General features: G+C 42.6%; 1 protein-coding gene across 1 annotated transcript in view; it reads right to left on the bottom strand.

Moving 5' to 3' along the window:
* Positions 1 to 12196, bottom strand: part of THSD7B (thrombospondin type 1 domain containing 7B) — a 528234-nt gene extending 516038 nt beyond the window's left edge. Inside the window, exon 1 of the mRNA XM_081928487.1 lies at positions 12098 to 12196. The gene's annotated coding sequence lies outside the window, so the exon portion shown is untranslated. The remainder of the gene's footprint in view (positions 1 to 12097) is intronic.
* Between the last annotated feature and the right edge of the window lie 14335 nt (positions 12197 to 26531).

Below are 26531 nucleotides of genomic sequence, written 5' to 3'. Positions count from 1 at the left end.
AATGAACATTTACACCGAAGCCAGCTATAATGCCACACCAACTTTCAAATATAATGGATAGTTTTGCAAATATGACAAGGATTTCATCTCTCCCTGCAAGAAAACAAGGGAAATGTGAGCTTCTCAGGTCTGGTATTACCCACTAACTTGTCTACATCATGTATAATTTGCATGACCAAGAGGTGGCAGCACTTCATCAGTCTTAAGTGTAATAATCACTACACTAGCTCACCATGCAGAGCAGCTCTCTCCAACCTGATGCCACCCAGATGGATTAGACTACAACGTCCATCAGTTCTGACCCATTGGCCATGCTGGCTGGGGCTGATGGGAGTTGTAGTCCAAAGCATATGCAGGATACCTGTTTGGTGAAGGCTGACAGTTCATTGGGAGTGCTAAATAAAGAATGGAACTATGAGAATTTTTATTAAAAATGTATCCGCAACAGTAACAATTTATTACTCTGTTGTGCCCAAATGGCTATCTAAAGCTTAGTTCAAGCAAACATGTTCCATTATACATTCTTCAAGAGTCAGTTAACTGACCTTAAAGTGAGCATACTAGAACAAAGGAATTTCAAAGGCAGTCTGCCGTGGGAAACCACTGAACTGCAGTTCATCAAATGGTTGAGTGCTATTGCTTGTGGATCAAATCGGGACAACGGACTTCTATTGCACTACATGAGTTCTTGGTTTTCTAATGCCAGGATGCCAGTGTTATCAAGACCTTGTGTATGTGTGCATGGCCACTGTTAAGAATGTAATTATCACCATCTGCAGTTTTCTGCGTTTTGTCTCCTTCTGACCTCAGTGTTTACAATTCTGCACTCATCCAGCAAAATGAACTGCAATGAGCTGTAAACGTTCTAATAAGTACATTTATTAAATAACACATTTGCAAAACTTCTTATCTTTACGGCAATGGACTTAGAATCATAGAGTTGGAAGGGAATCCCAAGGGTTATCGAGTCCAACCCCCTGCAATGCAGGAATTAAGTACACGGCTACTGAATCTGGAAATCATGATGTATCTGTTCACCTTACCATCCAGTTGATAAAAAGTTAGCGTAAGTTGAGGAGAAATTATAACTCAGAGACAGAGCACATGGTTTGTAAGCAGAAGGTACTAGGTTCATTCTCTGGCATCTCCAGTTAGGACGGTTAGGTATTGAGACTGACCTCCCTTAGATGGCTGACAAGAGTGACACCACGGATTGAAACAACTTTTGCATTACACAACCACACTCAGAAGAACTGAGTTTGGGATCTTAGTGGTCGAAAGCATAATACCAACTTTATTTTGGTCTGAGCTAAACTATGTTTCTCATGTGAAAGTTGTCACTGGAAATCATTGTGTTGCGGAATCAGAGTTGTGATTGGGTTTACCACATCTTTCAGCCACAAGCTTGAGATGGTTTGCAAGTAAGCCTTATCTAGGAGCCAAGTTATCTCCAGCTAGTTGATACCCGAAACCAGAAATTCTGCTGCAGAAACTGATGGGAAAACAAACTCATATTCTCTGAATTTTGTCTGTGCTCATGTGAAGGGGTAGGGGGAGAAAACTGAAAATGAAATACAGAAATAGCATGAAACAAAAACAAAGTTTCCCACGATGAACTAAGCTGAATAAAGACTTATTACTGATCTAATCCTAAAGCAATACACTGTAAGCCAATACACTTGACATTTGAGACCTTGAACTTTGTCTGGTATCATATCTACTTTCCGTGTTGTTTCAGAATTGAGAAATATTCCTGTGGCTATATGCAGAAAAAGCCTGCAGCCCCTGAAAGATACCCAGCATCATAATTAATTTCCAGGCAATGACATTTAACTGCCATCTCTGCTTTTTTGGCTCCACTGCTTAGCTGGCGAGGGAATATAAATCTGCCTTTGGGCTTTGGGAAATGGGCTGTTACATGAATGCAGCATTATGCTCATCCCACAATATTTGTCTTCGCTTCCACAGGTTTATCCTGTTGTAGTCTGTCCTATTATGATCTTCTATAGACCTTATTACAGGACCAAATTGAGCACTTCCCAGAAGTGTCTGGGTGACAAGACTTGGAAATTATGGCATATGGTTCTTTCTCAGCTCTGTCCCTTTCTCCCACAGAAGACATCATTTGGGGATTGTTTCTGTTTTGTTTTTTTAATCACTGTATATTTTAAAATGATTTTCATCCATTGCAACAACAGTAGGCAGACACACATTGGTCTCTGAGCCTGTTGCATTATACTGCTGCAAGAGCAGCTGTATAGTTAAGGCAACTGGGTTTTTCAGTGTTGTACCAGTCTAGTGGCTGAAAATTCATAAAATCAAGACAATTTGTTCTGCCGGTTTAACATTTGCCAAGGAGGCAAGTCTGCATGACAAGGAAATGATCTGGCCAACTGCCAGGAAATAACTGAAAAAGAACTGCCAAGTTCACTTCCAATATTTTGCACCAAAGGCAATTTTTCTTTATTTACAAACCATGTTCTGCCCGCCTTTACTTTTCTCTTTTTGCTGGTTAAGATTACATCAAAACTTCAAGAGTATCGCAAGGGTCTCCGTTTTACTGGTTTGCGAGAAATCTACTGTGGATACCAACATTTTTCAATGCTAAGTGATCTACTGGAAAATACTAGAAGGCCAGTCAAGTGGGATTTTGAGAGGAAATGCTGACAAGAAGTAGCACCGCTCCAGCGGCATAGCTAGCCGCTCGGGTGCCTAGTGCGGGGGCATGTCCTGCAGCCGGGGGCGGGGCAAGCCTCTCTGACGCTTGGAGCCTCTCTGCCGCCTCCCCCTCAGCTGTAGGGCAACTGAGGGAGGGGCAGTAGGCAGACGCAAGTCCCACGCTGCCGTTTCAGGCAGCACAGAACCTGCAGGCACCTAAGCCACCACATCACTCCTATAAAGTTTTGAGAGCCCAATTTTTTTTAAAAAACCTCATTTTGTCACCCACCCTCAGTGATGACACCCAGGGTGAGGTGCACCCCCCGCACCCCCTTCCTCCACCATTGCACAGCTCTGATTGGCAAGCTGTGGAGATAATGACAAAAACCAGAGCTAATAACCTACTAAACAGCCTACTTTGCAAAATTGATGTAAAGATTACCACTTAAGAGATTTTTAAAATATTACATGGTTTATGGGTTGTATCCAGCTAAGTTTTACTCAAAAGAAACCCAATGAAATTAATAGGTGTAAGTTAGTCATGCTCATTAACTTTAATGCGTCTACTCTCAGTAGGATCAGTAATGGGTACAACCCTATAAATGCTTTTAATTATATACATACTATGGGATAAGATATGTAAAAGATAAACTAGCGCATTAGCAGCATAATCCTATGCATGTTTACTCAGAAGTGCCTATGTGCTCAATGGGCTTACTCCCAGGAAAGTGTGTGACAGAGTATAGCTTAACCTGCAGCATGCATTCTAAAAACTATACAGCAGCAATTGCCCCTGTGCCACACAACCCCACTACAAGAGAACTCATGTAATGCACTGAATTCTCTTTTCAAAAGAAACCCAAGAAATTGAACTGAAAGTTCAAGCAGAAGTTACACCTACCAAAGGCAGTGCATTTTCCCAGCACTGCTAGATTAGAATCTAAACAACAACCACAACTGGAGATGCCAGGGATTTTGCTAGGGGCTATTTGCATGTATTCTGCCATAAAGCCTGGTCCTTTCCTATGATATTCTCAGCCCCCAGCCAAAATAGTTCTGAGAAGCATTTACATTGCAAACTGCAACACTGGTAAGGTAAAGGGACCCTTGACCGTTAAGTCTAGTCATGGCTGACTCTGGGGTTGCAGTGCTCATCTCGCTTTATTGGCCGAGGGAGCCGGCGTACAACTTCCAGGTCATGTGGCCAGCATGACTAAGCCGCTTCTGGCGAACTAGAGCAGCACACGGAAACGGAGTTTACCTTCCCACCAGAGTGGTACCTATTTATCTACTTGCACTTTGACGTGTTTCGAACTGCTAGGTTGGCAGGAGCAGGGACCGAGCAACGGGAGCTCACCCCATCGCGGGAATTCGAACCGCCAACCTTCTGATTGGCAAGTCCTAGGCTCTGTGGTTTAACCCACAGCACCACCCGCGTCCCAATGTTATTTGACAGTCCACTCTTTTCCCCAAAGCTCTGGAAAGTTACTGCCAAGCACTTCTCGAACATTGCAATCCCAAGATGCTATTGGACTCAAACTCCCATCATCCCTGACCACTGGCCATTCTGGCCAGGGCTGATGGGAATTATAGATGGTACCACATTAGGGTAGGCTTGTGTTGCCAATGCTCAACCAGGTGGACCAATGGTTTAATTTGGTATAAGGCAGCTTCCTATGTCCTTATGTTCCTAAATATTATAGCCTTAGCTTTAGCCATTCTGTACAACAGGAATAAACTATCATCCTCTACTTCACAGGAAGGGGCAGATGATGTGGTGGGGCTGCCCCACTCACTTGACCTCCCTTCAGGGTATGGACCCAACTGGGTGTGTCTGCACTGTGTTGACCTCGACCTTGCCACTCTCCGTCACAAAATGCAGCTATGCAACAGAAGAGACACAGAAGGAAGGAGGTTATGTACATGGCACAGCCTCCCTGCACAGTCTGCTACTGCTCATGGGGCTACTGTGAAGGCAAATTAAATGAGGCACTAAATGCCCAGTGCTATAGAGAAATGATAATAATAGCATATGGGGGGGGAGGCATACATTTTAGAGTAAAGCCACAAGAAGTGACTTCAAAACAGTGTGTATGTGTTCACACAGTTTGTCTGCAAGATGAAATAGACATGCACACCCCACTCAAGTCGCAACCTACACACACACCCCAGAAGCAAACACAGCAGGTTGTAGCTTTGTGAACAACTACACAATGCACTTATTGTTGCTCATAATGAAAAAAATCTCTCGTGGCTAACAAAACACACACACTGTGCTATGTTGGTTTACTGCAAGATTTAGGATATCCCAGGTAAACTAGACATCCGTCATGAGCCCTGAGAGGTGACTCAGTGCCTACTATTTTCTTTGTTGAATTTTGTTTACTGCAGTGCATGGTGTTTCACAGGAGAGGAGAAGAACGGCTCTCATTTTGTTCTTTCTCTCCCTCGCCCTTTCTTCAGCGAGCAAACTAAACTTTAAACCAATCTTCTTTATTGTTCTTTACTTACATAAACAAAATTAAGCTGCAGGGAGTCGATTAATAAAATTCCTGCTTAACACACACACACGCTTTCAGGAAAGCTTCCCCCGCTGCCCAACACACATACTGCCAATCTTCAAGGCAAGTTTTAATCTCCCAGGAAAATCAATGTTACTTTGAATAAAATACCCGAGAACAGAGATTACTTAAGGGAATCAGGCTCCAAAGTATGATTGAAAAATATAGATTTCCCTCCCCCTCCTTACTGCAGGAGTACTATGCTGCAGTGCATATAAAAATGTGGTGTAATAATTATATGAACACATAGAGAAACTCCAGGTGTTATCCCCTGAAGGTTTCTTCCATATAAACATTTGAAAAGGAGGCAAAAATAAATAACAAAATGAGAGAGACCCTATAAGCTGCAGGAGGCAAAGAGAAGGAACAGGCAGGCATCTAAGCTTTGCACTTACATATGCCAGGTCTATTCTGCTGCAAGTTTTCTTATCATCAGGTCAGACTCACTTTACACCAAGGACTGCCATTACAGTAGTCTATGTCGTGGTTTCTTTGCCTGGATTTTAATTTTTTTTGGGGGGGTGGCAGGATTATGGTGATGAGGGTGATTAATACATTGTTGGTAATTATTTTGGCACCACCAGCATCATGACACTTTTCAGAGCTATACAGGCAACATTTACAGGTCCTAGCTAGGGCCACGTTATGTATATATACATGTAACAGTTTGAAGTAGATGTGTGCATGCTTTTTGAGTCATCCACACAAAGTCATCCAAAGGGAAGCTTGCACTTTCTTCCCATTTATTTGGATTGTTGGAGAAATCCAGCATAAAACTGCATATGACCTTAGTGTGGATGAACTGAAGAACAACGTGTGTGTTGGGTGGTTGTGGTTTTGCATATGTGGTGGCACTTTGCTGGCTGCCAACTATTGCACCACACCACCTACATTCATTTGCTCAGCGCCAGAGCAAAACCTTGCCATTTTACTCTATCAGCCCAAAGGAAAGAATGTGGTGTGCCTGTTTCCACTGGTTGTTGCTGAAGGCACATTCACAACATTTAATATATATATATATATATAGCTGTTTTGTGCAGAACTGCTCTTGTGCAAAACAACTGCATTATATTGCTCTCCACACCCCAACTTGGCTGTCTGTGCTTGTACGTGAAATGCTGGGTGCTTCTCTAGACAACCATTTGTTCTGATTGTTTGAGAGGAGGCTAGACAGCATTGGCTATTTAATGAGCATTCATTCTGATATGTTTGTTGTGACACTGCATCAAAGCAACTGTTATTCTATCCAGTGCATTTTCATGCCACTTTCCTTATTGCAATAAATACGATCTTTTGGGAAGCAGGTTTGTTGCTCAAGATCTCCCCATCCACTATAATTGGAGACACTCCTGAATTAGCCAGTATGTGACTGAGTCCCAACCAAAAACAGAAAAGTCAGGAAGCATCCAGTGTGCTTATGTTTTTCTCTAAGTCTGGAGATCCGAGGAGCTCATACCTCCACCTGCCTTGCCCCGGTGAGTGCTCCTTAGGAGACTGCTGGCTTTCCACCTGGCAAGGCCAGGCACAGCACAAAATTTATTTATTTATTTTTAAACTGTTGTTTTGCACAAATCTGGTAAATCAAAAGCATTTATTTCCACATCCTTTTTAAGATGTGTGCATTTTTCCATACACAATGTACTACACATCTTATTCAATCCATCCTTCATTCTTCACTGTGCTCTCTTCCATTCAGAAGCCACTTCTATTCTATCTATTTCTTGTCTCCTTTTAGGGACCAAACCTTCAAATGTTGGTGTTGTTGTTAACTCACATATAGTCCTTCTCCAAGGGCAGGATTCACCTAATCAACCTCGTCAGATGAAGCCCTGCACAAGGCCTTCCACTTGCGCAGTGGGGCTTTCCCTCTCCTCTCCTCAACCTGTATACCCCTGCACACACACCCCCAAAAAATAGCTCTGGGGAGAACCCCAGAACACCATACAGTGAAGAGAGGTGATTGTTCCATCTGGCAAGTTGACATGCTTACACAGAGAGATTATTTGTAATAGGGCAACATTGAATTCCACCCAGTTTCAATAGTCTCTCTCCAAAACCACTGAATATGTGAAAATCATTTCCTCTTGATGCAGCACATCTCCAGCAGGCATGATATCCTGCGTTATTTATTTTACTTAATTTTAATGGATTGTACAATCAGTTACAGGTTTCTTTGTTCTAACTGGTCCAGTTGCGGTGGTACTTCTACTAAGTAGATTTTTCTTATTTAGAATACGAACAGATTGCATCTGGGGAAGCAAGAATTGGCTGGAAAACCTATTTTAATAGAATTGGCTGGTGCTTTCCTTCATACCCCTGAAGCTGAGCAAAAGGTTCTTATGCCACGATGATGCCAAAGCCTCATGGCTGTTCCATTCTGCTTCCCTTTGCCAGCCGACAGGTTCTGCTGCAGGAAATAACAACAGAAGCAACAGCAGTGCCTCTGCTCCTTCTTGGTAAATACTCTTTGCTCGCATCTGCTACAATCACAATGATATAAGTTGTGCAGTCTGCTCAGATGGAAATGCAATAGGGACATTTGCATATTGGCTAGGAAAAACAACAACAAGCAAGAGAAGGAACACATAATGTACCTGTGCCTTTCTCTGAACAAAATTCTTATGGATACTTCTCCCAGGAAACCACATTATGTTATTAGGTGAAAAGTTATTTAGAAATGTATACCCAGCTCTTCTTGATAAGAGAAATTCAAAGCATCTTACCAAAAAAAGCTCATAAATATACACAGCACAGTAATCTGTGGAATAGATGTTCGCATGACTCAGGCAGCGGAATGACACAGCAATAATGCATATTTCTACACAGAAGTAGTCCCATGAAGTACAGCTAGGTTTTCTTCAAGGTGGGTTGGCCAATGTGATGCCTTCCAAATGTTGTCTGAGTGCAGATCCCATCACCCCAGGCTATTGGCCACGCGGGCTGGGACTGAGAAGCATTCCAACAGTATCTGAATATTGGTTACTCCTAAATTTAGGATTGCAACCGTACAGTGCAATCATATAAAGCGCATTCTCCAATTAAATGAGAGTGTGTGTTGCGGTGTGGGCCACCAGGTCAGCCCTGTGTTGCCGGGCAGGTTTATGGCTACTGCATGGGACATTGATTGGATGACCGGGTTGCTGGGGCAAATTGCATGTTGCAAGTTGGTGGGTGGGACCATTAGACTTTAAATACAGGGCTCTTTGGTTTCCCTTTCTCTTTTGCAGAGTGCATCGGATCACCCACCCGCCTGCCCTGTTTTTCGGTTGACCTTGCTTTGCCTGTCATGGGGTCGTCTGCCTTGGTGCAGGGGCCTAGTAGGAATTTTGCCATTTGGCTGATTGGCTGGTGCCATTTGGTTTTTGCCTACTACTTAGCAATTTGTCACAACTTGTAAGGTTGCGGTTAGGCATTGGTTATAAATTGCTGGTGGTGGAGGGGTCAGGTTAGGCTGTGCCTGCCCCTCCAATTGTGCTGAAGGGAATTCCATTAAAGGAATCCTGGGGCTTGCCACGATTTCGTCCAATCCCTGTCATGGGACCAGGGCTGGCAAGCCTTGGGGAGTTGGTTGGGTGAGCGGTGTGGTCTGAAGCTCAACTGATTCCCAACATTGACTTTCCCTTCTATTGGCTTCCAATCGGGGCTCGGATGTCAGTTCTGTCCCTGGTGGGGGGACAGATAGTCATAACCAATGTCTATACAACCACTCACTGATTTTGTATTTTAATAAAGTTGTGGCCAAAATAGTGCCCAAAAACCAAAACTAAAATTACGTGTGATGTGTGAAATTATTTGAGGGGTGGTCTGGGGACCTACACACAAAAATCCCATTGCAGGCAAAAGGTTCCAGGTTCGATCCCAGGTGTCTCCAGGTAGGGATGGCAGAGATTCCTGTCTGAAACCCTGCAGAGCTGCTGCCAGTGAGTGTTCACAATGCTGAGCTAAAAGGGAGCATGGCCTGACTTGGTAAAAGGCAGCCTCCAATGTCCCTATTATTAAGCTATCAGCATGACTTGGCACATGACCAAAGTGTCGGCTTATAGTGTGACATGCAAAATTCTTAATCCACTGCATGGTGGTCTTTGTCTGAAACTCTGGATATCCACTGCCAGTTAATATACACAATACTGAGTTAGATGAACCAATGGGCAGACATGAAAGAAGACAGCTTCCTAGGTTCCTGTGTCACAGAATATCACATATCTGGCTACAACTAAGTAGCTGACATGTGCAGAACTTTCAAACTGCTACTATGAACCTTATAGGCATAGGGTCGTGCACATACTCTGACACAGTTGCCAGTGTACTCACTGTTTCTTAAGTGGAATCTACACACATATAAAAAACGCTGTGAAAATGCTTTTTTAAAAAACATTTCGAAAAATATATTGAATTTGCCATAGCTCACTGTCACCATCTAGTGTCACATTGTATATTGCACTTTACAACACACTTAAAACGGTTTATCTGCAGCTGTGCATCTGAGTCCTTAATATCAAGCAACTTTTCTTTATTCATTTAAATACCAAAGTGTAACTATTTTGACAGTGCTGGAATCAAAGCCCAACAGAGCTCACTAAAGAAGATGTAGGAAAACTGAGCTTAAATTGGGCAATGATAGAATCTTGTATTTCAGAAGTTAACAAAGTGTGTTCTCCCTCATGGAGAGCACAGGTTGCGGGCGGGGCTGTCAAGACACCTCACTGTTACTAGGCAAATGGTTTGGCCATCCTGTAAGCAGGGGCGGACTGTTACTGGGGAAATTTAGATGTTGCCAATTAGTGATTGACAGCCCTATTTGTTAAATACAAGGCATGCAGCAACGGACGTCTTCTTTCGCTGCGTGCTTCGGATCACCCGCCCTCCCTTCCCTAATGTTAAGCTGTTTGCTTGACCTTGCTATTGCCTGTCATGGGGTCGTCTGCTTTGGGGCAGGGGCCCAGTAGGAATTTTGCCATTTGGCTGATTAGTGTGTGCCACTTGGTTTTCGCCTACCGCGTAGCAAATCGTCACAACTTGTAAGGTTTGCAGTTAGGCATTGGTCTGGAATTGGTTGCTGGGGGGGTATGGATTTGGCTATGCCTGCCCCCCAGAATGCTGCTGCTGGTGGAGGGGTATGGATTTGGCTGTGCTTGCCCCTCCAAAATGCTGCTGCTGCTGCTGCTGCTGCTGCTGCTGCTGAAGGGTTTTACCGTTAAAGGAACCCAGGGGCTCCCCCATGCTTTTGTCCGAAACCCCCTTGCAAGGGCCTAGGGCCACGCAAGCCCCTGGGAGCATGCTGGGGAGAGGTGAGGCATGGTTCCCAGTCCTGTCTCTCTCCCTAGGTGACTTACCTTTCCTGACTTCGCGGGGGGTGCGAATGTCAGAGCTGTCCCCGTGCGGCGGCAGTTAGTGCTACCAATGCCTAAGCAACCACTCACATTGCTGTATTTGAATAAAGTTGTGGCCAAAATTATGCCAAAAACCTTAAACAAAAATTGTCAATTGTGTTTTTCTTGGGGACCTTGACGCGCAAAACCCTTGTTTCCAAACACTGAATTGGATGAGGAAATGCCACTCATCTTGCCCATCAGTCTTTGCTGTGCTTTGTATGTGTTTTATAACTGCTGTCTAAATGGTACTTGTTCTGGCCAAGCTGTTTTTCTGCTTTGAGGTGTTTTTATATTGTTGAGTATTCTAAGTTGCTTTGAAGACCCCTGCAGTTCAAAAAGCAGCAGCAGTTTCCTAAACAAATAATAGTTCTTTTCTTGCATTGCAAAATGACCCCCCCCCCCTTCAGCCAACTTTTCAGCAAGGAACAACAATCCTCAAGAAGTAAAATAGGCTGAGTTCAAATTTGTTTTATCCCCAGTTCAGGTTTTTAAATCTTTCTGGTTCAGAACATGAAGAATAGAGCCTGGGGGTTGCAAGGGGGGGTGCGTTATTGCAGTGTAATTGATTCCTCTTGCCATCATTCACACTAACTAGTAAATAGAACAGATCTAAAGATCTTAGCAATTTCCTTGCCAAATGGCTAGGTGGAAATGAAGATGCCTGGAGAGTCCCATCAAAAACAAGCTGGAAGCTTTTTTTGTTTGTTTTAACAATGGAACCTGAAACTGGGTTGTTGGGGCATTGGAGTCCAAGAGAAATACAGCACAATGTTCCCTTCCATTAGGGACTGACATTGATGGAAAATGTCATTTCGTTCTGATGGTGCTGATAGTTGATATGATCCTAATGACCAACACAAAGGAGGCAATCAACTTCCTATTGAAACCGCTGGCGCTAACAGCACTTCACCACATCCAAAGCCGTCAACCAGAAACTTTCCTTCTCTCAACTGAGTCATCCAACCTTTCTCTTCACTTCCTACAAAAATTGTTCATTGTGAACAATCAGCAGTGGTTGGCTGGGCAAAGTGAGGCCATAAGTTTAACTCAACTATGCAATTGTTTTTCATAAGCAATAGCATCATTTGAAGCCAAGATATCCAAAGGAAATTAGAAACACACATTTTGGGAAGGACTGACATTGTTGGGTAATCTCCTGGGCCCCACACACCCTGGAACCCACGGTTAACTCCCAGATCTCTCTGGTCCTCCTCATTCTTTTCCCTGCTGCTGTTGGTTGACCACCCTGCGTGAGCAGCAGCAATGAGAGCACAGAAAAGGACAGCAACCTCCATTTGCCTTGACCTCTGCCAACCAGCCTAGAGGAGGAAGGCAAGTGAATGGGCAACAGTGGCAGCTGGTGTCCCCCCAAAGCTGAGATGATGGACTGTGGCCACTTGTTCTGTTTTCCTCCCCATCCTCCTCCATTGCAAAGATAATGTGGACACTTAAACACTGCAGTTGGACAAATACTTAGCACCTAACTAAATGGGGGTGGGGTCTTACTTTGGTTCAGATGAAGTCCCTGCTGTCGCAGTTGCTTCTCTGTTCAGAGAAAAGTCGCATAGCCTCCACCTGTTCTGGTTCTCTCCATATCTTCATCCTTTTCAAAGAAACAGTGGACACTTTCACTTTGCGCTTGTATAAATACTTAACGCCTAACTGTCTTATATTGGTTAAGAACTGCTGTCACAATTTCCAGTGTGGGTCAATGCATTACTGAGAAGTAAACCCCCACTGAATTCCATGTGGAATTCTCTCTGAGCCCTGGTTGCTCTGAATAGACCAGCTTCAGAGCACAATTCTGTGTTTCAAATTAAGTGACAGATGAACTCCTATCTCCATTTGTCAAAGGGGGGAGAAAAATGTACCATGTGACATTAAAATAACCAACGTCTCCCTCCAAGATAGAAATCATCAGGAAAAAAATGTTGGACAATCTCCTGCATATCAGGTACAAGCCCCAGACTGACATTCGTACCCAGTTTCAAGAGGTCTAGGAGTGACTGAGGTCTGCTTTGTATTTGTCTAGCAGTGCTGCAACAAACAGAGATAGAAGACTTTACATGCAGCAGTGTCACATCAGCAGAAAATCAATTCTGTTTGCTTACATGACACATTCGGCAGACCCTTCTCCATCCTATGATGAAGAGAGTGTTTGGTACAGATAGGACAGATAACCTTAGACACCCTTGCTTTTCAAGCACCCAGCTTACACAAACTGTTGCTTCTTCTTTTCTTTGTAATTTATTCTTGAACCACACAGATCCTGACATTTTAGTGTCTCAGATCAGTCTCCATACACACTGTGCATACCTTTCAGATCTTTCGAGATATTTATTCATTGCTATGGATTTCTGCTGATAAAGCCAGAAACCTAAGACTACGGTGGTGAATATAAAAAAATACTATATGCGATTTTTAACACTTTATGTTCTGTGCTTATGTTCTTCCTATTGCATTTACCATTAATATTTGATATTTTACTCAACCAAAATTTAAAGTCGTCACTGTACTGAAATATAAGGTGGGGTGGGGGGAAGGAAACCAGACTTTTATCTGATCATGGTAATGCTCCTGTATTCTTACCTGCAAAAATTCAAAGGCAAAGGATTTGTTTATTTTGTCTGCCAATGGAGGGACTTCACTCAGATACAGTGTTTGGCATTTACCGTACCTCTGCACCTCTGCACCCATAAGAAACAGATTCCAGCAATGCTCAGAGGGCTTTAGTCATAACCTCCCGTCACACTCACAACATATTTATACCACCACTTTCTTCACTCTGCTCCACTCTTTCGCCTCAGATACTGGATGCTGCTTAGAACAAACTTCTTAAAAGCCAAACGCATAATTAACAGAACAGAACACCCAAGTTGACTCTCTGTCCTATAGCCATCCCTTGCAAGCATCCCTCACGGCAGGCAGCAATATTCCCAAACAATGTTGGGCACTGGAGTCTAACCACATTTTAATATCTCACAGTGCCTTGGAGCAACAGTGTTGGTAGCTAGACCCAACTCTCAGGGGATGTTTGGAGTACAATACTATGCTGGATTTTAAAAGGAGGTGGTAATGCAGGTGGGTCCTGATGGAGTGTAGGGCCAGGTATTTATGCCAGCCCCACACAAATATATGCAAGCCAGGTAGATCCTAAACACACATATAAGCCTTGCCTTTAAAAGAAAAAGGATGGAAATTTATAAATAATTTTATAAATTCTTACCCAATGTAGCATGTTATGAATACTACTGTAGGTATGTAGCCTAACAGATTGCTAATTGACTATTATCTTACTAGGGTCTTGCAACTGTATTGTGATTTAATCTGGGGGTGGTTAATCTGTGGCCCTCCAAATAGTTTGGAATCCAGCTCCCATCAGCATTGCCAATAATCGTGGATGATGGGAGTTGTAGTCCAACAACATCTGGAGGGCCATAAGTCAGCAACCCCAATTCAGAGCTAACCAAAAACGAGGATCAAAAACCACTGTGTTCTTAGGACCCCTCTGTCCTGTTTGGTGGTCCGGAAGGATATTTTGTAACATAATCTAATGGTGCCATTTAGCAACAAGGATGTAGGCACAGCATTTAATAATAATAATAAAATGCACAGCATTTAATAATAATAATAATAGTAATAATTTATTATTTATACCCCGCCCACCTGGCTGAGTTTCCCCAGCCACTCAGGGTGGCTCCCAATCGAATATTAAAAACAATACAGCATTAAACATTAAAAACTTCTCTAAACAGGGCTGCCTTCAGAAATATTTATACTCCCTAAACATGTCACAGATGAAAATAGGGCCATACTTGTATACTTGGCCTGGGAATGTGTTTCCAATGTTGTTCGGTCCCTGCTCCTGCTAACCTAGCAGTTCAAAAGCACGTCAAAGTGCAAGTAGATAAATAGGTACCGCTCTGGTGGAAAGGTAAACAGTGTTTCCGTTCGCTGCTCTGGTTTTGCCAGAAGCGGCTTAGTCATACTGGCCACATGACCCAGAAGCTGTCTGCGGACAAACGCCGGCTCCCCAGCCAATAAAGCGAGATGAGCGCTGCAACCCCAGAGTCGTCTGCGACTGGACTTAACGGTCAGGGGTCCCTTTACCTTTTAAGTCTGTACAAGCTTTAATATCTGCATCAGAGACCCTGTTTTCTAGCCCACCACTGACTGATGGTAGATTATAACCAGTGTAGCAGGGACTTTTTGGTGGTGACTTTTAGAAGTCTCTGCCTAGGAAAATATGCAAGGGTCCATCAACACTGGTCATCAAGAAGTCCATAAAGGCTTTCCCCCCCCATTCCAATCAGTGTCTGACTGACTACTATTTCATGCTCTTAAGACATGTTATTGCTACTCCTTCTAAATTAGTGGGACTGATGAGGTACTTTATTAGTGTGTGTAATTAAAACATTTTGTAAACCACTTTGTGAGGCCAGTATGCCCTGAATGGTGGGTCAGAACTATTTCAAATAATTAAGAAAATGGTTTAGCGAGGGCAGATGCCAGAAGATTGGGGCTATGCCTGGTCAATATGGAATCATTTGAATATGTGCTTTTACCTAAAGCACTCTTTCTGATTTTGCATGTAATAAAGTGGATTCCACCCCACCCCCACCGCTTAAACCTTGAAGGTAGGTTTTTCCCCCCTTTAGGAATGAAACTATGGACAATCTTTTTACCATACCTCTATTAACATTTTGGAGGGGCTGCCAGGAAGGAACCAGAAATAATTACTGCAGAGGCGGCAGAGGCAGGGTGCTGGGGTGGGGGGAAGATCTACTAAAGCTGCCTTCACTTGTCCGCAAATGCCTTTGGATACAATTAATAGGCCCACTTATAAATAAGTGGTTTTGAGACGCTGCTTCATGCACATCCTGACTTCCAGGTCCGACAAGTCAATCCTATTAGCTCTCTGGATTGCCCCAAGGTACCGTCGTTGCTAAACAAAATATTGTGTCCAACTAGAAATAAGACTTCTGCTTTATTCCACAACTCCACATTTATGCTTAGCCACTCAAATATACACAATAGTATTTGCAGCAGATGTAACGAAAAGTAAATTCGATTTCTTCTAAGAATACTTCAGCATGAACTTACAGATGAGAGTGGGCGGCAGAATAAACCTTGGTGGTTATATTCTACTACCACTTTTGGTGGCAATACGCTTCTGAATACCAGCTGCTGGAAACCACAGAAAGGGGAGAGTGTTGTGGTCAGATTCTGTCTGTAATTTTCCCAGAGGCATGTGGGTGGCCACTGTGGGAGCAGGTTGGTGGACTAAACAGGCTACTGCCCCAATCCAGCAGGCTATTCTTATTTTTATGGTTCTGTCTAGATGTTTCAGGGGGCTTGTGGTAGCTAAGCCTTCTTGACTGGATCTCCAGGGAAAGCAGTTGAAATTTCAGAACAAGAACCTGGAAGTCTTCTACTTCCTGCCTCCACAAGCATCACATTTGAGTTACAAACTCACACCCCAAGTGGTCATCCCAAAGTTTCAACAAGAGGCCAAGCATTGCAAAAGATATTGGTTTAAATAAGCATTTAAAGTCTGTATATCAGAACCGCTGCAAGCAGAAGCTAGCAAGGCTAGAGACAATTTGGTGAATGGAGAATTTTATAACTAGACAGTAAGAATGCAAAAACACAAATATTCCATGGGAGAGTTCTGTCCCAGCTTTGGTTGTGCTATAGTGTAAGAGTGTCTCTCCAGACAGCAATAATGCAGTAATGTTGAGGAAGCATTGCAAAACACTCAATAAGGCAGAATAATGTTTGGATGGTCCAGAATGAACCCACCAGTAATGCATTATGCATCAGTGTCATGCTGCAGAATTTTTAAAAAGCCAGTCTGGAAAGATATCCAATTCCTATGGTCATTCAGTCCTTGATATTGTCTTCTGAGAATAACTGTTATTTAAAACAGTAACATAATAATTAAAATCAGCCACATTGGCAGCTGAAAACACATAATCCTTTGTATACTTCACAATTAAAACAGAATTCACTGCCGTAAGATATAGCAAGGGCTAGTAGGCTAGATGGCTTTTTAAAAGGATGAGATGCATTTGTGTTGCTCAGGTTTATAAGTTGCTATTAGCCATCATGGTTAAATGGAACTTGCACGTCCAGAGGCAGTTAAAGGAGATGCAGGAGAAGAACTGGGGTGTCTCATTCCCCTTAGCTACTTTGCTTTCTTGCCAGCTACCACTGTTCCTGCCTCAGTAACTAAAACAGCCTCCACAGGACTGGGACTGCTTGATCTATATTACGGCTCGAAAAAGCTTTGTGAAAACAAGAAATATAACTGCTATCTGGGCAGAGGCCCAGAAGCTGGCCTTGCTCCCAGAGAGCTGCTGTCAATGGGGTGTGAGAAGTCATATGGCTTTGAAATTAGGACTCCACTAACACCTTTCTTTACACTTCAATTATTTCCATTTCCTCTTCCGCTCTTGTTTTCTCTCAGGCGGTGGCACTGCTGCGCCACATCTCAGAGCCTTTCTGTGAGGCATCCAAGCCTTTTCTTCACTATTAGAAGCACTATTAGAAACACCTTCCACCAGCCACCTTACCTGCTTCTTAGCCTTCTGACAGAAAAGTGTTGTCTTTTTGAGTCTGACTCATTTGCTGTCGCTTCTTTACAATAATAAAAATATGAGGGAGATATTTAACTATATTTTCTTATTGGTAATATCTCTTGGCTCTGGGAATCCCATTCTCATTCAAGCAGCATCACTTCATCATTTCTATCCCCAGCACCACCACACACTAGGGAACATTAATCTCTTGCGAGGAAAGGGGAAAAACCAATTTAGCCCACTGGAGTTTGTAAGACAAGGCCAGGGCATTTGAATCTTTTTTTTCCTTTTCCCAATCAAGCAAAGAAGTCACAGGTTAGCTGATACAAAACACTTGTCTTAGCACTTGATGGACTCCTTATTTGAGGGAAACTCCCCATGGGCCTCTCAGCCTGTCAGGCTTCTGGAACGGACTCACTAAAACGTGTGTCCTGTGCCTTGTATTTAGCTTGACAACAGGGATCGAGCTTATGGGCTACTTCAGGTGCCTGAAATGCCAAAGGGAAACCTTATGATGCCCACTTTTTAATTAATTTGAAATGTTATAGAAGTCCATTGTCAATCAGCATTTATTAATTTGTTTAAATGTCAGTAATTTTAAAGCTGAGTTAATTTGTTTGCGTTTTAGTAACCTAAAAAAAAGAAGTGTTCGCTGCCAAGCCCTGAGTAAAGTTGAAGGGAAAAAACATATGTCAGATGGCCCCCTGAAGCAGTTGACCAAATGGTTTTGAGGTTGCATTTCATTCTCTTAGTTATTCATTTGTCCCCTTTCAGACTATTGTTCTGATATGGTGAAAGCATTTACTGATTAAATAATAAGTGCATCTCCCAGCCCATTAAAGGATAAGTGCTTTCCAAACCCAGTGATAGACTCAGATAGAGGACACCGGGTCTATGTCAGCAGCTTTTTGAAGGTGTGATGGTAACTCAAGTGAAATACTGTTACTGGGTGGACCATCAGATTTTGATTAGGGGGTGCAGCCTGTCCTGGGTGGGACTGCACTCTCCCTAAAAGATCAAGTCTTTAGTTTGAGGACGTTCCAGTTGGCACTACTGTTGGGTGGACAAGTGTTATAGTTAGTGAGAAGCATATTTTTCCAGCTGGTACGTCAGCTATGACCTTACTTGAATGAAAGATGACCTCATCACAGGCATCCATACCCTTATTACCTCTAGATTAGACTACTGTAATGAATAGTGGAGTTGCTCTTGAAAAGTGATCAGAAACTGCAACTAGTACAACATACTGCTATGAGGATATTGACTGGAATGAGGCTATCAGAACACATTACATTCATTTTGTTTGATCTACATTGGTTGCCAGTTTATTTCCAAGCTCGATTCAAGGTGGTTATTAAGATTTAAACAGCTTGGATCCCTTAAGGAATTTCTTTTCCCCTACGTTCCCCTTTGTTTGCTCTGTTCATCATCAGAGGACCTTCTCCAGATTCCAGGTAGCAGTGGCGGCATCTAGGAAATGGAATGCCTCAGCACTTTATGACTTTAGGCATTTGGCCAAAGGTTTTATTATTATTTATTAAATTTGTATGCCACCCTTTATCCGTAGGTCTCAGGGAAGTTCGCAGCATAAAATACAAGATAAAAACATTAAATACATAATAAAAGCAAGGACAAAACAAAACAATAAGCCCCCTCCCCACACCCTCTCCCACAAACACATTTAAAAGGGTATTGAATGTTAATCAGCCAAAGGCCTGGTTAAGAACGACGTTTTTGCCGGGTGCCTAATGGGGTATAATGAAGGCACTAACATCCCTGGGGGGAGCATTCCACAAATAGGGAGCTACTGCAGAAAAGGCCCGTTCTCATGTAGCCACCCTCTGGACCTCTCATGGAGGAGGCACACAAAGAAGGCCCTCAGATGATGATCTCAGGGTCCAGGTAGTTTCATATGGAGAGAGGCAGTCCTTGAGGTATTGCAGTCCTATGCCGTTTAAGGCTTTATACGTCAAACCCAGTGCTTTGCGTTGGGCCCGGAACTAATTGGCACACCTGCAGATGTAGAGGAGAAGTAGAGCTGTGTGTCATCCGCTGTCAACAGCTTCCACAGGAGCACCTGTATCCGGAAGCCTTGATATTGCAGCACTGCCCTGCCAGAAGTCTTCCACTAGTTCTTAAGCAAAAATTCACAGTAGAAGTGCATGTTCTCTTCCACTTCTTGTCCTTTGGAAGCAAGAGAACCTAAGTCTCATTGATGTTGTTCACAGGGACTGTCCAATAGGTACTCATAATTTTCACACAATAGCAGAGCCATCTCTTGTCATCACCAGATTCCTATAGGTCCTAAGGGAAGTGTCAGATTTTAGCAGGTTCCTCCCTTCCACATATGCTCAGAAATCAAAGGGAAACAGGACAGTATGCATGTGAAAGAAATGAAACAAAAAACATTAGTGTGTGTGTTATTATCACGTGCTGCAAGAATTTCTGTGCCTCAGAAAATGAGTCATCTGTCTGTGTCCTTTAAACTCTATTTGGAAAGTGATAAGCAGTATTTTACAAATAGGACTACACACCCAGCAGATTACTGACTAAACTGCTATTACCAGCAATACTCTGAATTTACATAGTGTTTTGCATCTTCAAAGAACTGTGCAAATATTACCTAATTGATCTAGCCTGGAAAACAAGTCCTGGAAATCTAATATCAATCTTATATGTAGAAGAGAACAAATCATTAACTGAAAGGAGCACATTCTGTGGAATCCTATTACCATAAATTACACACAGCTTTCCCCCTCCTCCTCAAAGTTATTCCCTTAGCCATCTGATTAATGACTGGATTGAAGCAGATTAATTTACTTGTGGTTTCTGGAAACTTAATAGGTGGAAACGTAATAGAAGCTTGATAGAATTGTCAGAGATAATTGATGCTTTAAGGGGCATGAAATCAGAAAAAGCATCCAGTCAAGATGGATTCACAATGGGATTTTTTTAAAAAAGAAAGAAAGAAAAAAGCATGAGAGGTGAGATTCTCTGGTTTTGATTTGTTTTTAAGTGAGGTTAAGAAATGATGTTTTTATGGGGAAATGCATGTTCTCTTCACCTATGAGACAACATCAATCCAGTGTCAATAGATTGCTGCTTATGTTAAGCTTTGTTATGCGTACATATTAATGGGTATTTTAACTGATTGGATAACAAATAATTCTGCTTCAAAGGAACAATACCAAAAGGAGCTATGTAAAATATTATGAATTATTGCACCATGCAACAAACAGCACATCAGTAAAGGAATATAAGGACAGTATGGGAAGGATCCGACCCCTTACAACTTCTTTCTTTCTGTCCTCCCCGCATATATACCAAACATGTGATGTAATGGGTGGGATTCCCCAGATAATGAACCCAATTTCCCCAGTTCCCCAATGCATGAACTACTGTGCTAAGCATGAGGGCTGTGCACATCTGCTGCTGACAGCCACTGGACATAAGTGGAATCACACTTCTGACTCAATAACACCAATACAGTCATACCTCGGGTTGTGAACGTGACCCTTGCGGGAGGCATGTTCACAACCCGCAGCATTCCCAACCTGAAATGCCGTGTTTGTGCATGCGCGTGATGCGATTCAGTGCTTCTTCGCATGCACCAAAACCCAGAAGTAACCCATTCCGGTACTTCCGGGTTCGGCACGGTCTGCAACCTGAAAACGCGCAACCCACAGCGTTCATAACCCAAGGTATAACTGTAATACATTATTCAAAGCATAATTGTATCACAACTTGAGAAGGAACCTAAACGGTTGTCCTTCAGTGTTCATTCACTGATCGTAGTAGGCATTTATATGGCATGTGTCACTGCTGGGCTGGAGTGGGGGACCTGTGACCCTCCAGGTATTGTTGTACTCTAACTCTCATCAGCACTAACCAGCATGTTCAGTAGTCGGGGATGCTGGGTCTTGTAGTCCAGCAACATCTGGAGCACCAGAGGTTCCCTATCCTAGGTACTGTGCCTTAGTATATTCACTTCCAAACAGAATCATACGGAAAGGCTGTACTCATATTACATCAGGGGTGCCCAAACTTTTTTCAAAGAGGGCCAGATTTGATGAAGTCAACATGCGTGAGGGCCGACCAAAGTTGTTGAGTTTTCTTTAGAATTGAACTTGTTGAGGGTTTTTTGGGGATTTGACCCCTATAAATAAACTGCCACAGGGGCCGGATTAGGCCCCCCAAGACAGACTTTGGACATACTTGTATTACGTATACTGTAAACATGTGTAATTTTCTTGTGTGTGTGTTGAGTGCCATAGTCAACCAGTGAAAGAGACACATGTGCAATTTTCATACATTTTTTCATGCTTTCCATGTTAGAAAATGGTCACATCTGAAGCATCACTTTGTGACTTTATATCAGAAAGAGAGAGTGGGTGGAAGTGTGAAGTCTACTAAAACAGACTTCATCAGCTTCCTCTGTAAAATGCCCAGCCAGATCCATGAGAGAAGCGGCATATTTTCTTTGAGAGTCCAATCTGCTCTCCATCATCGCTTTCTCTTAATACCGAGAAGTTCTGGCTGCAGTACTCGCTCCCCCGCCCATCTCCCCAGGAACTTGTTCACAAGCCAATAAGTAGAAGCCATTATAATGCTGCCTGGTTTGTAAATGCATTGAACAATGATGGCGTGCTTGAGCCTGACAGCCAGCCGTCCATGGCGATTATGAAGAAAAGGAGCTGGGTTTTGTTGTGTCCCTTATTGCTGTTATTGTTATTCAGAGAAAGGCCATCCATCAAGACATGACATGCTCGCAGAGGTCAGTCAGTCATGCCCAGCAACAATAGGAAAATCCCTGGAAATTCATACCTTTAAAAATCTCTGGAATGCTCCTTTTAATCTTTCGCTACCTTATGCTGCACATATATTCTGGGGCTAGAGATCAACAAATTCAGCAACTTTTAAACACTGCAGTCATTTTAAAGTGATCTGCCACTTGCATGAAATGTTAGAGCTCAATCCCTAACCAGGGATTAGAGCGATTACTGTCTAATTTACTTCATAATGCTGAGGACTAAAATATAGTGTCCCTCCCTGATCCCATGAATCTCAAAACATTTAAAAAGAAGCAGTTATGTTAATTGCAATGGACCACCTAGTGATATATGCTTTGAAAAATGAAATTTGAACAGCAGAGTTTAAGGTCTGGTGCAGACATTAACAACTGGCTTATCTCCCAACCTTGTCTAACTGTGTTCCTGGCATCTCCAGGTAGGTCTGGGAGAGTTTTGACCAGTCAAGTCTAGCCATAGTAAGCTAGATGGGCCAATGGCAGCTTCCTACACAATCAAGACAGCCTTGTGGACTCACATGTTCCCTATCCTTCCCTTCCATCATCCATTCCCTTCTACAACTATTTGTAGTTTAGCCCTGAGTGCTACAGTTAACTCTGTTTGGCTAACACAGAAATAATCCTCCTCCTTCTCTGTTGAGCCAAGTCTGACCAGATGCAATATAAACCTGACAAGCCATGGATCTGTGCTGATGGATAAATGCATAAATATACGAGGTGCAGGTCAATATTCCAGCTCACCCAAGCCAAATGCCTGACAGCTTCAGGCTTCAGCCACTGGGCTGCTCAATATGAATTAGCACTTAACCAGAAGCACATATCTCATTGGAATTTCTGACAACAAATAAAGGCAATTCATGCCGTCCAGTGGCGGCTGTGCTACTTGCGTATTGGTATGTATTGGATAGCTCTAATAATTTCTAGTCAATTTAGCGCATCCCATTTGGTAAAGGTTATTTCACAGACCACAAATTTCATTGGCGTGCTTGATTCGTTCATGAGAAAGCTATTGATCACTGAGGTGCCAAGTGGTTTGCAGAGAAAGGAATGGAAATTACATGGTTAAGTAATTATGGTGTAAACAGATAGTTCTGTCTCCTGTATTGTACACAGCCCACGCACTCAGTTACTGATAGGGATATCAAATGTGTGAGACAGCTTGCTGATGAGCCCTGAAATTTGGCACCTGCATAGTCCAGTAACTAGAAAAATATTTGAAAACAGGCAATATTTACCCTTCTCTCTCAAGGTGGATACCCCAATATGGTTAAGGCATTCCCAGGGAACGCAGAAGGCTTTAAACTGACACTTGGGTGGGGCAAAAATGAGTCATTTTTACATCAAGTAGTAAAAATCTGGGGCGGCATAACGTTTAACACAGCAGAAGCAGTGCACATCCTGGAGCCAAACAGTTACTCCTGCTGCCACTTGGCTTCCTACATATTAAAGAAATCCAGAGAGGTGTGTGAATGCTACTTAGGGAAGAAGTCACATTCTTCACGTAGAGATGTTCCACTGCAAACTGATTCCTAGGGATTTGAAATAAGTGTTCTGACATTGGGTTGTCAAGAATATGCATGAATCAGAATTTGCTCCTAGTGACTTCTAATTGACAACAGTTCAAATAGCCAGAGAGACTTATAGGGCAAAGCATGATTTTACTTGTTACTTAATGAATAATTGAACTCTTAAATAAAAGCAAATGCCTGAAGGGGCCCCAAATGAACTTATTGACCAGATATTAAAACTGTGAGCATGCACACACAAACACATGTGCAACGACTGCTTTGGAGTATGTGTATTCCCAATTGATCTCCTGGCCAAGATTGCAATTGAAGTGCACATTTACATACACAATGTCAAAAGAACGTTGTTGTATGCCATATTTTGAGATTTATTAGAAAGCACCTTGGAATATAATTGAATAAATGAATATTCAGTTATGTCTCCTGGGCTGCAGTATGATGTTTGGATAATATGAACCAGGGTTAGGAAGAACATGGGCAACACAAGACATATCCCAGAATGAATGTCTTCTGCCAGGGGATATGTTAGTGACCTCATTTGCAGATATTTCTCTGGGTTGTCATTGCAGGTGAGGTATTTCATTTCCAATTTTAAATTCCCTGCACAAAGAAAACTTGATGTCAATTAGGGTTAAAAATAAAATTGCCAATATTATACAAATCTATGGTGTGACCACCTTTGAAATACCATGTACAGTTCTGATTCCTTCATCTCAAAAAGGATATTGTAGAGCCAGAAAAGGTGCCCTAAAGGCCAACCAAAATAATCAAGGGACTGGAGCAACTCCCTTTTGACGAAAGGTTACCCCTCTCGGGAATGAAAAAAGCCAAGTAAGGAGGGAGACATGATAGAGCTGCATTAAAATTATGCATGAGTGGGCGGAGAGACAGAGACATTTTATCCATCTCTCATTATACTACAGCCATGGGCCATCTAATGAAGCTGAATCGAAGCAAAATTCAGGAAATACAAAAGGAAATACTTATTTATACAGTGTATAGGTAACCTATAGAATCTGCTTCTACTAGGTGTGGTGATGGCCACCAGATTCGGCAGCTTCAAAAGACGATTAGACAAATTCATGGAAGACAGAGCTATCAATGACTAATAGTCCTACTTCCAGTGTACTGGAGGCAGTATGATTCCAAATAACAGTTACTAGAGTTCACAAGCAGGAGAGCGGTACTGTGCTCATACCTTCCTTGCATACCTTCCTTCCCATAGTCCTTTGGTCAACTGCTGTGTGAATAGGATGCTGGACTAAATATGGTTTTGGTCTGATCCAGCAAGGGCCATCTTATGTTCTTACAATGACTATTCCCCTAAAACAAAAGGCGTTCCACTTAATAGGGAGCAAAAGAGCCCGCCACAGCTAACAAGGAGTAGACATTGCAACCAATCAAAAAACCTTTCGCCTTGTAAGCACACAACACACTCAGTACCTGCAATGTGCAACCCCAGCACCTACTCCTCAAAATAAAAGTCTGTATGTGGGGCTTGGTCTGGTGAAGTAACGAGTTTCTGTATTGCAGTCCTTGGTCCTTCCCTTGTAATAAGAAGCCGCTCTGTGACAATCAGGACAAATGCAAACCCAGTTTGCCATTTAAAAGAAGGACTGTCAATAACACTCCACAGCTGTCACTTTTATTGCCCGTCTCCCTCCCCCACCCCTCTCTCAATGCATTATTGCACTGGTAACCATGGCAAGAGGCCAAATTGCTTTGCCTCCAAAGTGTATGGCTACACGAGAAAAGAAAAAACACCCACCGTGTATGATACCTTTCACTGTGCTTAGACTTGTTTATGTTGCTGGAGCACGCACAGATTCTCTTGGCCATTTTGCACAGCACCTCCTTTTACAGAAAGCGAATGCTCTCCAGGTCTATATATCAAAGTTATGGCATTCCGTTTTTCAGCGAAATAAATAAATAAACCTGTAAATAAGGTCAACAGGATGGGGATGTTCTGGGTGACAGAACCCTTAATGGTTTTTGAGGAACAGCTTGTTTCTCTCTTCAAAAAAACTCACTTCAATTTACTTTGAGCCTGTGCCTCTTAAACACATTTTGCCTAAGCACAGGGAAAGCACAAATCCAGCCATTTTCATGGCCTTAGTTAAACACCACAAGGCCACCATAAGCAGCTCAACGTCAACATAGCCACCCAGTTATAAAAATGAAGTCTGTGGGTGATTGTAGAGAGGTATAGTACAAAGTTTGCTCTTTTAAAAAATAGAACATTAAGCCCAATGAAATATGTTTCATGCACAATAAGGAACATTCCATATTCTGGGTATTCGTAAATTACTTTAATCGATGTCATATATTTTGCATAAAATTAGAGTTGAAGATAAACTTCTTTCATTCTTACAGACGTATAGGGATTCCCCTGGGTTTGTCCAGCTTCATGGAGACAGAGTGAACCTTTTGTTTTTACAGCCAAAAGATTTACAGTTCTATTCTTCTGCCTTTCTATATGTCAGGTGCAAAACAAAGCTCATCACAGAGAAAATGATTGTCAAAGGCTGGAAGTCTCTCCAGGTCCTGAGACTGAAAACCATGGCCACCTGACTCCTGTGAGGTGACTTGTGAAAAACAGAGCAGTAAGCAGGACCTAATACATGCTAGACAACTGTCCTGATTCACAGATAATTCACCACAATAAGGGAAGAGATTGCTATGGGGGGTTATAGACAAGGAGAGCTGAGGAAGCAAAACTGAGGTGAATGCAAACATAAAGGGGAGGGCAGGGAAGAAGAATTTGAATGGAGGGCATTAAAAAGCTAAATTATCTCAAATTCTGCAGCTGCAGGATTCAATTTTGTGACAAGAATAAAACCATGGAAGGTTCATGAATATACAGTTAGACTGAGTCAAATTGCAGGTCCATTTAATGCTGTGCTGCATACAGTGAGGAGCAGTAATTCTCAAAGGTCTCAGCTAGGCAAGCTTCACCTGGTGGCACTGGATTGGAACTTCTGCACACATTCTATGTTGTGTCAGCTTGCTTATTTCCCAGCCTTTGT

This window comes from Podarcis melisellensis (genome assembly GCF_964234715.1).
Source record: "Podarcis melisellensis genome assembly, chromosome: 1".
Lineage (NCBI taxonomy): Eukaryota > Metazoa > Chordata > Lepidosauria > Squamata > Lacertidae > Podarcis > Podarcis melisellensis.
Note: the sequence above shows the minus strand (reverse complement) of the source record. Positions and strands in the feature narration are given on the sequence as shown.